The sequence below is a fragment of the Bos javanicus genome, chromosome 13 (assembly GCF_032452875.1).
Source record: "Bos javanicus breed banteng chromosome 13, ARS-OSU_banteng_1.0, whole genome shotgun sequence".
Taxonomy (NCBI): Eukaryota; Metazoa; Chordata; class Mammalia; order Artiodactyla; family Bovidae; genus Bos; species Bos javanicus.
The window spans coordinates 11,358,425-11,375,974 of NC_083880.1; the positions used below are offsets into that span (position 1 = coordinate 11,358,425).

Genomic DNA, 17,550 nt, shown 5'->3' on the forward strand with positions numbered 1-17,550 from the left:
TGAAGAGTAAGATACTCCTGTGCTCGGTAGGGTCAGGATCTCAATTTTCTGCCCATTTAATATTTCACTTCTTAAATTCCAAATTGCACCAGGGATTTATTTTTCTGAACAGTGCTCAGAAAGAATGTGGTTTCCTTAGAAACCAAGGAACAGGGAAAAAGTTTTAAAACTTGCCAATAAAAAATGTAACAATACTGATAAAAATACTTTAAAGTCTGTAAGTTTTTATACTTTGCAAAAATCTCCTCAAGCATACATTTCAAAAAGGCCATTCTGACAAGACTGAATGTTTGAGCTCCCCCAATTCATAAGCTGAGGCTCTAAACACCCACATGATGGTATCTGGGGGTGGGAACGTAGGGAGGTAATTAGATTTAGTTGAGATCATGAGAGTGCAGCCCTGATTATGGAATCAGTGTGTTCATGAAAAGAATAAGGGACACCATAAAGACACAGCAAGAAGGCGGCCATCTGTAAGCCAGGAACAGTGTCCTTAAATGGAATCAAACCAGCACCTTGGTCTTAGACATCCTAGACTCCAGGACCGTGAGAAATACATCTCTTTAAGCTGCCCAGTAGCTGGTATTCTGTTATGACAGCCTGAGCTAAGACACCCAATCATTTTCAAAATCACTTGTGAACAACCAGAATCCCAGAATCACTGGTAAGGAAATAAACTTTTTTTTTCTTTTTTTTTTGGAAATAAATTTAGAATTGTACTGAGGGGCATGTCTCATTTTCCGGCTGGCAGGATGCATGAAGGTTGGGTGGTCAGCTGCTGAGCTGACAGGTGGTTTTCTTGAGTCAATATTTTTCTACAGAGAGCTTCCAATGTGTGTGGTTTAAAGGTCCTCATTAGAAATGGAGTTCCCCAAGGAAAACTTGCAAAGCACCAGAATGCAATTAGAAGGATGAGGTCAGGTGATTGGAGAAAAGGAGCAGGACCATAACAACAGGTCAATAAATAAAATTACTTAACGGTAGCCACGGGAGAGAGGTTCAGCTTTAGGGAGATGTAAGCTATTTCAACCCACTCCAGTACTCTTGCCTGGAAAATCCCATGGATGGAGGAGCCTGGTGGGCTGCAGTCCATGGGGTCACTAAGAGTCGGACACGACTGAGTGACTTCACTTTCACTTTTCACTTTCATGCATTGGAGAAGGAAATGGCAACCCACTCCAGTGTTCTTGCCTGGAGAATCCCAGGGACGGGGGAGCCTGGTGGGCTGCCATCTATGGGGTTGCACAGAGTCGGACACGACTGAAGTGACTTAGCAGCAAGCTATTTCAAATCCCGAAAGATGATGCTGTGAAAGTGCTGCACTCAATCTGCCAGCACATTTGGAAAATTCAGCAGTGGCCACAGGACTGGAAAAGGTCAGTTTTCATTCCAATCCCAAAGAAAGGCAATGCCAAAGAATGCTCAAACTACTGCACAATTCCACTCATCTCACATGCTAGTAAAGTAATGCTCAAAATTCTCCAAGCCAGGCTTCAGCAATACGTGAACCGTGAACTTCCAGGTGTTCAAGCTGGTTTTAAAAAAGGCAAAGGAACCAGAGATCAAATTGCCAACATCCGCTGGATCATCGAATAAGCAAGAGAGTTCCAGAAAAACATCTATTTCTGCTTTATTGACTATGCCAAATCCTTTGACTGTGTGGATCACAATAAACTGTGGGAAATTCTGAAAGAGATGGGAATACCAGACCACCTGACCTGCCTCTTGAGAAACCTATATGCAGGTCAGGAAGCAACAGTTAGAACTGGACATGGAACAACAGACTGGTTCCAAATAGGAAAAGGAGTACGTCAAGGCTGTATATTGTCACCCTGTTTATTTAACTCCTATGCAGAGTACATCATGAGAAACGCTGGGCTGGAAGAAGCGCAAGCTGGAATCAAGATTGCCAGGAGAAATATCAGTAACCTCAGATATGCAAATGACACCACCCTTATGGCAGAAAGTGAAGAGGAACTAAAAAGCCTCTTGATGAAAGTGAAAGAAGAGAGTTAAAAAGTTGGCTTAAAGCTCAGCATTCAGAAAACAAAGATCATGGCATCTGGTCCCCTCACTTCATGGCAAATAGGGAAACAGTGGAAACAGTGTCAGACTTTATTTTTGGGGGCTCCAAAATCACTGCAGATAGTGATCACAGCCACGAAATTAAAAGAAGCTTACTTCTTGGAAGGAAAGTTATGACCAACCTAGACAGCATACTGAAAAGCAGAGACATTACTTTGCCAACAAAGGTCCGTCTAGTCAAGGCTATGATTTTTCCAGTGGTCGTATATGGATGTGAGAGTTGGACTGTGAAGAAAGCTGAGCGCCGAAGAATTGATGCTTTTGAACTGCGGTGTTGGAGAAGACTCTTGAGAGTCCCTTGGACTGCAAGGAGATCCAACCAGCCCATTCTGAAGGAGATCAGCCCTGGGATTTCTTTGGAAGGAATGATGCTAAAGCTGAAACTCCAGTACTCTGGCCACCTCATGCGAAGAGTTGACTCATTGGAAAAGACTCTGATGCTGGGAGGGATTGGGGGCAGGAGGAGAAGGGGACGACAGAGGATGAGATGGCTGGATGGCATCACCAACTCGATGGACATGAGTTTGAGTAAACTCCGTGAGTTGGTGATGGACAGGGAGGCCTGTTGTACTGTGATTCATGGGGTCGCAAAGAGTCGGACACAACTGAGCAACTGAACTGAACTGAAGTATATAAGAAAACTGGCTACCAAAGACTAAAGGAACAGAAGACAGGGGATATGGTTTGAAAATTCTCTATCCTCTCAGTTGAACTTGGACATTTATTTAGAACAACTTGTCTGCAGTGAACTTGGGCTTGCTCAGCCTCTGACCTCCGTGCCTATTATACACTGCTATCACTATGTGAATCTTAACTACTCAAATACCAATTAGCTGGATGTAATGATCTCAGTGGGCTTCCCGGGCGGCTCAATGGTAAAGAATGTTCCTGCCAATGTAGGAGACATGGATTCAAACCCTGGGTCAGGAAGATCCCCTGCAGAAGGAAAGGGCAACCCACTCTAGTATTCTTGCCTGGGAAATCCTATGGACAGAGGAGCCTGGTGGGCTACAGTCCATGGGGTCACAAAAGAATCAGGTGTGACTGAGCGACTAAAAAATGATGTCAATACTATTTACTAGCAGAATTTTAAGTAATGCAGATCTCTTCAAATTCAAAAACAGTCAAGAAACACAGTTTCAAAATTGCTGGATCAAGTAAGTAAACTGTAAGTTTTGATCCTAGACCGTAATATATTCTGTACTGTACTATACACAACTTTGTCGGTTTTCCATGCATCCACTGTGAGTACTAGGCAAACTGCCCTGCTTTTCACATGCACTTGAACTTCTCCATCTGATTTTGGTAGAATGTTGTTGTTTAGTAGCTAAGTCATGTCCAGGTCTTTTGCAACCCCATGGACTGTAGCTCTACCACACTCCTCTGTCCATGGGATTCTCCAGGCAAGAATACTGGAGTGGGTTGCCGTGCCCTCCTCCAGGGGATCCTCCTGACCCAGGGATTGAATCCAAGTCTCCTGCAACTCCTGTTTGGCAGGCAGATTCTTTACCACTGAGCTACCTGGGAAGCCCCTGATTTTGGTAGATATTATCCTCTTATTTTAAGATTTACTGCTAATTACAGCGTGTGTTATAAGTTATAACAATATCATCCGCACATCCATTCAAAACTTACATTTGTGCTAATGTGGAAAAATAGGCTCCAAAAGTCTATTACTCTAGAAGTTAGATTTAATAAAAGATGAAAAAGGCCAATGGAAACCAGAGTATGTCACCCCAATATATGCCTCTTAGACATAAAATTATTTTGAGTTGAAGGCAGTTAAGAAGTGTAGGAAAAAGCTCCCCCTTTCCTGTCTAAAGGGAGGAAATAAATTCTCCTTTCACTGGAGACACACTCTGATCAACCCAGAGTGGAACTGGCAAACAAACCGAGTTCAACTAATCCTTCTCACCTTAGTTCATCATTTACTACCCCTATTCCAAACCCCTTTGTATTGTCTGCTGTCCATAAATGTACTGTTTGCCTAAAAGGTATAAAAGCTTTCTGCCCTGGTCACTTACTGAGGACTTAGTTGCCTTGTGTAGGCTACATATGTAAAGATTCAATAAAATGTGTCTGCTTTTTCCTTGTTCATGTGTGACTGTGAGTTTCATCTTCAGATCCAGCCAGGGACGCTCAGAGGGTTGAAGAAAGCTTCTTCCTCCCCAACAAGGCCAAGCAGTATAGCATGGTGCTATTAATGTTAGAGACAGGAGTCTGAGAAGTATCAGTGCTGATCCTGGGATGATAAAAAGTAGTATTACAGCAGACATGCCCTGAAATTCACAAGACAGTCACATAATGAGGCAGCACCAGTATTAAAGACCCAGGTGACTCGGTTACAAGAGCCATATGGCCTTAATGTGCTCCAATGCAAGACTGGTTATAAATGTGTGTTTTCTAAGAACCATTTCCCCTATTTACATAGAATCCTAAGGGGAAGGCAGTCCTGAAACATGCAGGTTGTGATTGAGAGGCTGAAAACAAAGCATTTTTGAACTGTGAAAGCCCAAGGCTCAGATGACAGAAATACACATTCTTTTCACCCAGCCAGGAGAAAAAAAGGGACCATCAGTCATCGCCTCAATCGTGCCCCTAGGACTTGCTTCCTCCCACAGAGGGCACCCACTCTCACTCTGCCCCCACTCCCCAATCCTCGTGACTTCATCTGCCTTTGGTGCCCCCACCCTCTGCTCCTGGGGGGCTCTCTCACCCTCTCCAGGAAGATTAAGGGTTTATGTCATGAAACCTCTGTCCTCAATCTTTCTCTCCTTCAGCAAATCCCACTTTAATAATAAAAATATCTTTGTTCTCAGAATTCGGTTTCACAACATCTTCCCAGCCTCAATCTGTTCAGAAATTTCTAAAACACAAACACATGCCTCTCCATGGGATGGACCAGAGATGTGTAACCCCTCGTGTGCTGCTGAATTTTGATTCTGGCTCTTTTGTTCTCTAGGTATCAGGGTGTTGTGGGCTGAATTGTGCCTGCCCCCCCCAATCCCAATTTCTTAATGCTGAAATCCTAACCACTCTGGTACACCTCAGAGTGAGACTGGATTTGGAGACGGGGCCTTTAAAGAGGTAATACAAGTTAAGTGAGGTAGTACAGGTCCAGTGTGAAGAGACGCCAGGGATGAACACAGAGGCTGGACCCTGTGAGGACACTGTGAGAAGACAGCCGTCGGCACACCAGGGAGAGAGGCTTCGAGAAACCAAACCTGCCCACGCTCTGATCTTGGACCTGAGTCTCCAGATTGGTTAGGAAGTAAGTTCCTGCTGTTTCAAGTCACCCGGTGTGTGGTATTTTGTGGTGGCTAACTCCACAGCAGATGAATACACTGAGCAACATAAAGGTCAGTCCATATCCATGTAGTGTATCTTTGAATGCATTATTGTTATTGTTTAGTCACTCAGCTGTGTCTGACTCTTGGTGACCCCACGTACTGTAGCCCACCAGGCTCCTCTGTCCATGGGATTTCCCAGACAAGAACACTGGAGTGGGTTGCCATTTCCTTCTCCAGGAGATCTTCCCAACCCAGAGATCAAACTCGCATCTCCTCCCGACCCAGAGATCAAACTCACATTTCCTGCTCACATTGGTAAGGTAGATTCCTTACCAATAAGCCAGCAGGGAAGCCCCTTCAAGTGTATACCCTTCTTTATATTTTTTCAAGGTTTACTGGGAGAAAACATTTTTGCTACTTTACTTGTATGCTTTTTTATTCACCTAATCAAATAGTCTTGTATCACTTGATAAAATGTTTTCCTGTTTCAAAGGGGCACATGGTCCAGTGTGTATAGAGGGAGTGACTAGGACAGACAGAGAAGAGTTGGGACTGAGGGGTGAGGGTACCCTGGAAGACCACAGAAGGACCCTAGAAGAGACCCCAGGGACAAGGCAGGAAAAGGTGAATCGGAGCCATCTTAAAGAAGGAGCAGTATTTAGTCAAGTGGAGAAAAGCCCAGTGGGCAGGGAGAGTCCAGTCATTTGAACCATCATGAAAAGAGTTCTTGCTGAATTAATTTTTAGGGAAATAGAGTCAATGAACGAAGTGTTAAGTGAGCACTGTCTACAAGCCCAACACGTGGCATGCAGTTTCGCCCATATTTGGGGAGCTACAAAGTTCAAGTTGACCATCAAGACCACTAGCAAATAACGACTTGCCAGATTGTGACCCAGGCTGGCTGACCACAGCACAACCCAGAGGGGAGAGATTTGTGGTTAGAGAAGGTTCCTGAAGGGGATGTTGGAACTTCCTCTCTGTCTCTGGGAGTCTGGCACAGCACTCAGTGAAAAACGTCAGCTGATTCCTGAAGGAAGACGTTAGGAGGAAGATCACGAGAGGGAGGAAGAAGAGAGAGGTGGGAACGGACAAGATATGCAAAGAAGCCTGATTATCTGGAAGATGTGACTGGTGAGGATGAGGTCAAATCACGAAGGATTCTGAAACTCAGGCAGTGGAGACGGTATGGGCTGTAGTGGATGGCACTTAACTCCAAGCCGCTTGTGACCTAACGAACCCCCTTCTGAGAGAGATGCTACTGAGAGTGTGGCCATCGGTGCCTGTGGGCATGGAGGCAGGGACATACTGGAAGGAGCGTCCTTTTGCAGGGTATGCACACGATCCTCTAATGTAGGTCTGTCCTCCCCATCCTGGAGGTCCACTTGCTTTTACAGTTCTGATCCTGCAGGCTTCCTACCGCCTTCAGATATGCTCACAAGAGCAAATCCATTCCTCCAGCCCCAAGTCAGTGAGCTCTGCAGTGTGCACTGATTCTTTCATCCATCAAGGCAACAACTTTCATTGCTTTGGTGGGACCTCAGTGATTCCTTACAACCATCTCTCCCTATTTATCAACTATGAACCACCCCCCCACCCGCTCCTCCCTACCCCCCAGTTCCCATCCAGCCTCGAGGCTGGCCTGGAAAAGTGTGGTTAGAGCCAAAACGATGGGTAAGAAAGAAGTGAAAGTGTTTTTATTTTGAGTATGAAACCTGCCTGCTGAGACTCTGATAAAGAAATTTTACTTTTGCATTACTCATAAGAAAAGGATGAAAAGATTTATTTAAAAAATTATCAGCATGCTCAAGATTAAAACAGCTGATCTCTTCTAACTCCAACACCTGTCCACATTCCAAAAAAAGATAAGTTAATTACAGATCATTTTTATGGGCCCAGCACGCTTCCGCGGCGCCACTCTGCTACAAATCACTTTTAGACTTTTGTATTCCAAGAGGGCAAAGCATGTCTTATCCATACTGAATCCCTAGTATCTATGACTTATGTTCCAGTGAGGGAGGAAGAAAAAGGAAATAAATGAACAGATAAACGTGAAACAGTGTTGTTGTGGTTTAGTTGCTAAGTCATGTCCAACTCTTTCGCGACCCTATGGACTGTAGCCTGCCAGGCTCTTCTGTTCACCGGACTTCCCAGGCAAGAATACTGGAGCGAAACAATAAGAGTTTGGAATGCTGTGGGGAGATGGAAACAAGCCTGAGATGAGTATCTGGTGGAGCCACTTTAACGTGGGCTTCAAGATGGCCCCATTGCATGTCAGGGAAGAGCCAGCCAAGTGATGACCAAGGGGAGCTTCCAGGCAAAGGGGTGAGGCTGTCCTAAGACTAGGATAGCCCAGTCTTAGGGCATTTGGTGACCAAAGACAAAGTCATGGTGAAGTGGAGTCTGATGGGCAATGTAGTGTGGTTGAGAAAGACGAAGGCCTAAGTCATATAGGGCCATGCCTTATGTGTTGAATGTTTATGTCCCTACCCCCCACAAATTCATATGCTGACCTAACCCCCAAAAAAATGGTACTAGGAGGTGGGGCCTTTAGGAGGCGATTGGGCCATGGGTGGAGCCGTCATGAAGGGGATGAGCACTCTCATCAGAGACTCCAGAGACCTAGCTGGCCCTACTTCCACTACATGAGGACACAAGGAGAAGTCGGGAGAAGCCAGAAGAGAGCTCTCACCAGAATGCAGCCATGCTGGTGCTCTGACCTGGGACATCCATGCTCCAGAACCATGAGGAATAATCTTCTCTTGTTTCCAAGCCACTCAATCTACGGTACTTTGCTATGGCAGCCCAAACGGGCAAAGATGCCAGGTAAACTAAGATTTAAAAACAGTGGGTTTATGCTACATCAGATGAAGTATCATTGGAGGGTTTTCAACCAGGAGACAGGAGAACTGTTTTACAGTTTTCAAAGCCTTGGCTTTGAAGTCCCTGTGGGCATGGCTACCTGTTGTGTGGACAATGGTTATAGCATAAGAGTGGAAGCAGGCAGATTGTTGGGGAGTCCCTGTAGCGATTCAGGTGACAGAGGCTGCTGGCTCAGCTTGGGGAACGCTGGAGTCTGAGAGGAGTACAAAGACATGAGATATATTTTAGGGACACAGTAGACAAGACTCACTGATAAAATTGATATAAGGCATGCTAGAAGGAGAGGAATCAAGAATGTCTCCTGGGACTTCCCTGGTGGCCCAGTGGATAAGAATCCTCCTGCCAATGCAGGAGACATGGGTTCGATTGCTGGTATGAGAAGATCCTACATGCCAAGGAGCAATCAAGCCCATGCAGCGCAACAACCGAGCCCACATGTTGTAACTACTGAAGCCCATAGGCCTAGAGGTCAGGCTCTCTGAACAGGAGAAGCTGCAATGAGACGCCCACGCACAGCAATGAAGAATAGCCCCTGCTTGCCACAACTAGATAAAGACCGCACTCAGCAATTAAGCCTGAGCGATAACAGATAAACTAATAAACTCCATAAATTTCAGCATTTACTCCGTACACCCAGCGCAGCCAAAATAAATAAAATAAAATAAAAAAGGATGCCTTTTAGATTTTTGACTTGAGGAACAACTAGATTATTTGAAAAGGGGGTCCCTGGTGAAAGAACAAGTTTGGAGGAGATAAAAACAACTAGGTCACCACTGACCACCAGAACTTCCTGCAGTGATGGACATGCTCCTTATCTGCCTTCTGATGTGGTGACCACGACTCACAGGGAGCTACTGTGCATTTGAAACGGCTCGTGGCACTGGAAAACTGACTTTTAAATCTTATTGAATTTTAATTAATATAAACAGCTCCATGGCACTACCATATTGGACTGCACAGATCTCGAGCCTTGGGTAGGATAAGGAAGTCTGAGATACCTAGAGGATGGATGGAGAGGTCAAGCAGGTAGCCATGGATATGAGACTGAAGTTCGGGGGAAGATCAGGGCTAGAGTTCAAAACTAGCAAGTCATCAGCATGCAGACAGTCTTCAAAGCCAAGAGGGTAGACCTGATCCACTGGGAGAGTGCAGCTGGATAAGAGAAAAGCGGCTGAATGCTGGGAATGCCAACGCTCAAAGACGAGCCAACAAAGGACCAGACAGAGGTAGGAAGCAAAGGAGGAGTATGGGGCCATGGAAGTCAAGGAGGAGGTCTGGTCAACCCTGACAGATGCTGCTGAGAGATCAGGGAAGATAAGGACAGGAAAATGTCCACACGTCTTCGTGTTTAAGAAGACGAAGGTCAGGGCTGGAGGCAGAGAACCAGGAGTCAGCGGTATATGAAATGGCTTCTCGACTTTGGGACTGGAGATGCCTGAGTACACAGAGAAGAGAAAGGTACTCAGGACTGGCCTCTCTGAGCCTCATTTTCTCAACTACACAAAGGGGAATTAAGCTTGCCCTAAGAATTAAGTGAGACAATGAAGGGAAAATCCCTAGGCAGACTTCCAGCATGCTGTAGTGTTTTATAAATGTTGGTCCCCTTCTCCCTTTTCTGCAGGGCATGGAGGGGGAGTGGGGCAGGAGCTGATTGATAAGGGATCAGTGTAGAGGGAGTTGCTATAAAGAGGGAGTTGCTATAAAAAGGGAGTTGCAAAGAAAGGAGCTTGACATAAGAGCTTCTGGTCCCACCAACATAAGGGTTCCCTGCTCTCCTCTCTGCTCTGTGTAAAAAGGCTGGGCTTTTGGAAGATACTCATGTACTTCATTATGACGTAAATTTGTGACAATGTAAGCTTTCTTATGTAATCTCAAAACTTTGTATTGTGACTTCTGTATTAATTATATGTATTCTTGTAACTTTATATAATGAGGACTCACAATGTGAGGGTTGAACGTTATTGACCTCTGATGGCACATTTTCTGAGATGTTCTCAGTTAATGAGAAGCTAACTGATGGGCCAGAGTTCCAAGCAGTGACCTTGTGGTAGAACATATATATATGCATGAGCTTTATACTAACAGATGTTCCTGAATACATTAATTATAATTTTTGGAAAAAATTCTGTAATGAAATGTTTGTTACATACCAGCCTTCCCACTGTTAGTTCCAATGAGGAAAATTTCACTTGGCAACAATTATTATTTTTCTTTTGCAATTTTTGAGTATGAATATAATTTTGCATTTCTCGAGTAGATAACAACTGGAGGAGATTGGAGACAGCTTTGGAACAGGTCTGGAGTATGGCTTGGTTACAGACAGTCCGTAAAATCGCCAACTCCCATGTGGGGAACTGCCAGTTGGCTGTCAGCACATCTCTGCCTATCTTGCGTGAGTTTGTTCAAAACTAACCGAGAACAATTACGCAACTTCATACATGCTCAGAGGTTCAGAATCTGAAGGAAACTTGATGCAGTCCCAATTCTATGACAAGTCTAAAAAATGTATTTTAATTCTTTTGTTTGTTCAGCTTTAATTTATTATGTGTATTTATATTCATTCTAGTGTTTCTCAGCTAATCTCTACTGAAAACCTTAGAGCAGGTGTGTGTGAAAGCTCATGCAGGGATGTAATATGAGAAAAGACTTAGAACGCCTTCAAAAAAGCACAAGCAAAGTAAAAACTGCCTACCTATCATTCGGACTTAAATCTGCGGAATTCAAGTTCCCTTTTTATCATCAACAAATGTGAAGATTACAGCTGCCCACTGGAGGGTTCCCTGGCTCTGGGCCACCTTTGTACCCATTGAACCCACACATTTTTTATCTTCCTAATTATCAATCATCATTTAGATCCAAGCTTGGACATCATGACTTCAGAAAAGGCTTTCCTGACCCCCAGACCACATTAGGTCCTCCCCTCCCCCTGCCCCATAGCACTCTCTCTTAGCATCTATATTTCTGTCCACCACTCATCGTAGAATTAAACATTCAAATATGTGTCCAATGCTGACCCTCCTACGCCACTCCTGCCTATTCTGGACTGAGAACTCCACGAAGGGACAGGTAGCATCAGCCTCTTTGCTGACACTGTTTTATCCAGGACCTGGCACAGACAGAAAGCTAACTCAATAGATGTTAAATAAAGAAAGATTTTGTACACATGCAAACAAAACAAAACAGTGAGTGGGATCTGGGTGTAGCTGGGTGTGGCATACATAAGCGGTCATGCAATCCTCAAAGCAAACACCATGAAGGGCACAGCAGAAGAGTTCTGAAGCCCACCTCATCCATCCATCCTCAGTTCTCCCAGCCACCTCAACTTGCTGCTGGTTTGCCTCTTTCACCTCTCTCTCTCCAATCTTACCTCCCCTTGACATCCTAACGCCCTGTGTTTTGCTTTATTGCTTGGAAGAAGCACCCCACTGAACAATGTTCTAGAGCTCCCGACTCACCCAGTGAATGGTTCTCCTGCCTGGTTGGTCCTGGCTTTGTCTACAAACCCTGAGCAGACAAGACTCGGTAAATTCCTCTTAATAGAAGACTGCACCTAAAAGCATCTAAATAAGAGGACCTTTCAGCATATTTTTATAACTATCCATTTTTAAATCATGTCAAAAATCCATTTAGGATAAACTGCTAATGGGTGAGTTATGAGTGATACAGAGCAGCGTGTGGGGACAGAGTGACCCAGGGTGTGAGCGCCTGGCTGGCAATGTCACGGCCCAATTGTGTCTCCAGGACTGAGATGGGGCAGATCAGAACACACCAAAGCCATTTGTAGAATGAAAGCAGCTAAGCCATCATAGTTTCCCTTGTAATTGCATAAACATAAATTATATGCTAAAATGGCTTCTTCAGTTAATTTGCTCTTTAAGAATGAAGATAATGAAACAGAGATTTTACTTAAATATACACTACTGCTCTTTCTCACTCAGCCTAAATTCATTCAAGTCTGGGAATATAACAAAAGCTCCACTCATAAACTCACACACGTCCCATGTGCTCTAATCCATCACTGGGCAAAAAGAATTCCTGCTGATACACTTCCACTTTTCTAGCACCCATACATTTATCTTGCACATGTAGCAAAGAGTGAAATAAGATGTAAAATGACCCTGAACGTGATCCCTGCAACATATTTGAAGACACCATTTAACAACCCACAAAACCTCATTATGGTTGTGTTAAGGACAAGCCTTAATACAAAAACAAAGACAGGTTTTCTGCTAAGACAGACACCACTAACCCCCAGGAATGAAGAGCAGCTTTGTGAAAACCACCCTGAGATTTGGAGATAATTTAGAATCACTACCTCTGAGGCACCATGCCTGAAATATAGGAGCTGTCTTTAAACACAGATTGATGGTCCAGGTGTGAATAACTGGTAAGACCTAACGTTCATGCTTTCACATGAGAAACTGTCTCTCCAAAAAAACAAATTATTAGAATAAGAGTATGAGTACAGAGTTCATTACGTGGTGGAAATATTCTGGAATCACGTAGTGGTGATGGTTGCACAAGCTTGTGAGTATACTAAAACCCCAGTGAACTGCATTCCTTATTATAAAGGTGAATTTACGGTTTATGAATTATATCTCACGTATTCTTAAAAATGTTTTTCTTTTTTAGACCCATTATTTTATCAATAGGATGACAGATGTGCACAAGGCATTTATACTAACCCTGGAAAGAGCTTAGTTTTTTGCCTTGACCATTTCAGTTCAGTCTCTTGTGTCCAACTCTTTGCGACCCCATGGACTGCAGCACACCAGGCTTCCCTGTCCATCACCAATTCCTGGAGCTTGCTCAAACTCATGTCCATTGAGTCGGCGATGCCATCAAACCATCTCCTAAGTTCCCTTCTCTTCCTGCCTTCAATTTTTCCCAGAATCGGTCTTTACCAATGGGTCAGTTCTTCGCATCACGTGGCCAAAGTATTGGAGCTTCAGCTTCAGCATCAGTCCTTCCAAAGAATATTCAGGACTGATTTCCTTTAGAATGGACTGGTTTGATCTCCTTGCAGTTCAAGGGACTCTCAAGTGTCTTTTCCAACACCACAGCTCAAAAACATCAATTCTTCAGTGCTCAGCTTTCTTTATAGTCCAACTCTAATATCCCTACATGACTACTAGAAAAACCATTGCTTTGACTAGATGGACCTTTGTCAGCCAAGTAATGTCTCTGCTTTTTAATATGCAGTCTAGGTTGGCCATAGCTTTTCTTCCAAGGAGCAAATGTCTTTTAATTTTATGGCTGTAGTCACCATCTGCAGTGATTTTGGAGCCCCCCAAAATAAAGTCTCTCACTGTTTCCATTGTTTCCCCATATATTTGCCATGAAGTGATGGGACTGGGTGCCATGATCTTAGTTTTTTGGATGCTGAGTTTTAAGCCAGATTTTTCACTCTCCTCTTTCACTTTCATCAAGAGGCTCTTTAGTTCTTCTTCACTTTCTGCCGTAAGTGTGGTGTCGTTTGCATATCTGAGGTTATTGATATTTCTCCTGGAAATCTGGATTCTAGCTTGTGCTTCATCCAGCCTGGCATTTCACATGATATACTCTGCATAAGTTAAATAAGCAAGGTGACAAGCTTGACATAATCCTTTCTCAATTTGGAACCAGTCTGTTGTTCCATGTCCAGTTCTAACTGTTGCTTCTTAACCTGCATACAGGTTTCTCAGGAGGCAGGTCAGATGGTCTGGTATTCCCACCTCTTGAAGAATTTTCCACAGTTTGTTGTGATCCACACAGTCAAAGGCTTTGGCATAGTCAATAAAGCAGAAGTTGATATTTTTCTAGAACTCTCTTGATTTTTTGATGATCCACTGGATGTTGGCAATTTGATCTCTGGTTCCTCTGCCTTTTCTAAATCCAGCTTGAACATCTGGAAGTTCTTGGCTCACATACTGTTGAAGCCTAGCTTGGAGAATTTTGAGCATTACTTTGCTAGTGTGTGAGATGAGTGCAATTGTGCAATAGTTTGAACATTCTTTGGCATTGCCTTTCTTTGGGATTGGAATGAAAACTGACCTTTCCCAGTCCTGTGGCCACTGCAGCTGGCATATTGAGTGTAGCACTTTCACAGAATCGTCTTTTAGGATTTGAAATAGCTCAGCTGGAATTCCATCACCTCCACTAGCTTTATTTGTAGTGATGCTTCCTACATCTCCTCAGGTCACCTATCATGTGACCTCAAACGGCACCTCACTCACTCACAGAAATGTGTCTTTTAAAAATTCCTATCAATAGATATCTTCAGCTAAGAATTTAATTGCATTAAAACCTCACTAAAGTGATCTGCTTCAAAATATACCAGGAGTCATTTTCAAAGGAATATGCTAATTAGGGTAATAAAAATGTTCTGAAAGTGGATTCAAGTGATGGTTGTATAGCTTGGTAAATTTACTGAGTTGAGTGAACTTTATGGTACATAATTATACTTCAATGAAGTTGTAAAAAACAAAACAAAAAAGCCCAGGTGGGCAGAAGTGGGTGGAAGTAGAGGGCAAGCAAGCTGTCCCTTAGGCTGACAATGGAGGAGGCTGGGTGATGGCTAAATGCAGTGAATACTGCTGGTGTCAGAGCTTTCCACGTGGTTCAGTGGTAAAGAATCCACCTGCCAATGCAGGAGATTCAGGAGACTCAGGTTTGATCCCTGGGTCAGGAAGATCCCCTGGAGGAGGAAATGGCAACCCAGTCCAGTATTCTTACCTGGGAAATCCCATGGACAGAGGAGGCTGGCGGCCTACAGTCCTCAGGGTTGCAAAGAGTTGTACGGGACTGAGCGCGCACATGCACTGCTGGTGTTGCCTACCGAACCCCTTTCAGGCCACCCTGGTCCGCAATTCTTAGAACTGACTGAGGACGTCGCTGAAATTGCCCTTAACTCACCTCCTCTCTCTGACCTGTCCCCTTGTTTCACCCCTGACAGATGCTGATCCCAACAGCTCTTCTCAGAAAATCACCTGCACCCAAATTTCTGCATCATTATCTGTTTCCGGGGAACCAGACCTAAGACAGAGGCCTATTAAACATTCTCTCTACATTTTAAAGCGTTTAAAAATTTTTATAACAAGAAGTGATAAACAAAGGTTACACACCTAGAAGTTTCCAAAACTGAAGTGCCACAAACTCTAGAAAAATTATACAGGATGTTTCACAGACATTGTGGCCAATACTAAATCTGTCATTCTATGAACTCCAAGTCATAGAAGTCTGCCACCTCACTGTCTTCCAGGCTGTTTCATAAAGGACGGTGAGATGCATTCACCTTCACCCGTCCGTTCAGATGGATTTGCTGAACTCAGAAGGTCTCTTCTTACCCTGTCTGCAATAGCTTCAAGAGTATGTGTTCTCTGCCAAACACGAAGAAAGGAAAATGAGAAAATCGGAGAGTAATGAGATCCTCAAGAAAGGCAAAGAAATGCAGGAAAGTCTCGAATTTAAGAGTCCATTTTTTCCCCTACATTTAATTTAATTGCACTTTCTGCTAGAAAGCCTGCAGGCAAGGGGATAATAAGATTTTGGTGATTAAATTATTTAAAGTCTCTGATATTATAGCATTTTAGAGAGCGTTCCACATATTTTGTCTATCAAAAGGATGATCCGGAAAATCCCCTTTCCTTAGGGAATCCAGGAGCCACCAATTATCTGAAATTGCTTTGCTTAAAAAAATCCCACTTATTTGAATTGGGATTGCTTGTTGTCTTACTGTTATTAACTCCCACTGGCCCATTACATGAATGCTGGCACTATATTAAATGTCCTCAAACAAAGAGATGCTAATTACAGATTTTGTTATGTATGGTAAGTCCAAATAATACCTAGCACTATGGAGTGTACTGTCCGATGCAAAAGATAGATCTCTCCCAAGAAGGCAATGCCACCTAAGTTCTTGCAATTTGCTCCAGAACTGCCTCAGTTTACCTATTTGCTCCTTGTTCAGTGTCTCATCTCCTCCAGATGTGAGCCTATCTTCATCAGTTCATCCTGTCTACCTCTGGTTCCATCTTCTCCTTCCGATCTTGGTACAGACGTCAGTGGATCGCTCACTTATAACACAAAGTCCTCTCCTCATGTGCATTTTCCCCACAGACTGGCCCCTGTGAATGCTGACCTATAACCCCAAACCAGGGATGCCAGAGGGTACGGCCCCAAAGGAGAAGAGGGGGATCTGGGGCATGGGCAGGGAAATGCACAAGGAGAAATCAAGAAAATTAGACCCCAAAGTATGTGATGAAATAAAAAACCACACTGCTCTGTTACCACACTATTATATAATATTTTTACAAGTTAGGAAAAACATTTGGCATAAATAATACCACTTTTCAACTCTTAACTGCTGTCAATCTTTATTTGTCAAAAATATTTGTGTAATCAAAATGGCAATATGAGTTTTCTACCATCTTACCCCCAAGGAACTCCCAACCACTTCCCCAAAGCCCAGGGGTCCAGAGGAGATGTTCCAGGACATCACTGGAGCAAAATTAAATCTGAGGTTGCACCCACTGAAAGGGGTGAGACAAACAGTTTCAGTTTACCCATGTCAGTCTCCCCAAGACAGCTCAGGACTGGGAGGACTTCTCAGCCTGTGATTCCTCTCAGTGTCCCTGGCTTCCCCAGCTGTGCAGAACACTGTCAGAGACCCATTTCTGTAACAGAGGACAAAAGAAGGGGAGAAGGAGACAAGAAAAGCGAGAGCATGGGCCCCCATATGGGGGGGACTCATGGGTCACTTGGAGCACTAGAAGCTCCACAGCAGCCCTGTCATTTGGCACCATAATCGAAATCTTGGGATGAAAAGAGGGCACATTTCAGGACTTGCTGCGGATCTGGCTCTCCTCCATACCAGCTCCTTCCGGCAGCACAGCCTTCCAGCCAGTGCCAAATCTAAACAAAAGGAGCCCACAGCACTCACTGGCTCAGAGCTTCTTTAAAATTCCTCAACGTGCCTACAGTGGAATTTCAATCAAAGTCAGCTTATCCTTCTTTTTCCCCTTGCAATCTGAGCATGCTGCCAGCTAGCTCTCAATCCTACAGCAATGGAATACTAGGGGGATGGGTATGAGGAATGCAGGGTTTTTTTTAAAAATAGACTTTCTTCTAGAGCAGCTTTAGATTCACAGCAAAATTGAGGGGAAGGGACAGAGATTTCCACTTACCCCACCCTCACATAAGCACAGCCTCCTATCAACACTTCCCATCATTTGTTATAACTGATGAACTTACACTGACACATCACCATCACCCAAAATCCGCAGTTTATAGCAAGGCTGACTCATGATGTTGTACA

At 43.9% G+C, this 17,550-nt stretch overlaps 1 protein-coding gene and 1 long non-coding RNA gene across 3 annotated transcripts in view; one reads left to right on the forward strand and one right to left on the reverse strand.

Moving 5' to 3' along the window:
- Positions 1 to 17,550, reverse strand: part of CAMK1D (calcium/calmodulin dependent protein kinase ID) — a 401,474-nt gene that overhangs the window by 72,735 nt on the left and 311,189 nt on the right. The window lies entirely within an intron of this gene.
- Positions 7,388 to 16,028, forward strand: LOC133258951 (uncharacterized). The gene is made up of 3 exons (XR_009740206.1): positions 7,388 to 7,697; positions 10,513 to 10,647; positions 15,190 to 16,028. It is a non-coding gene; the product is annotated as an uncharacterized LOC133258951 (long non-coding RNA).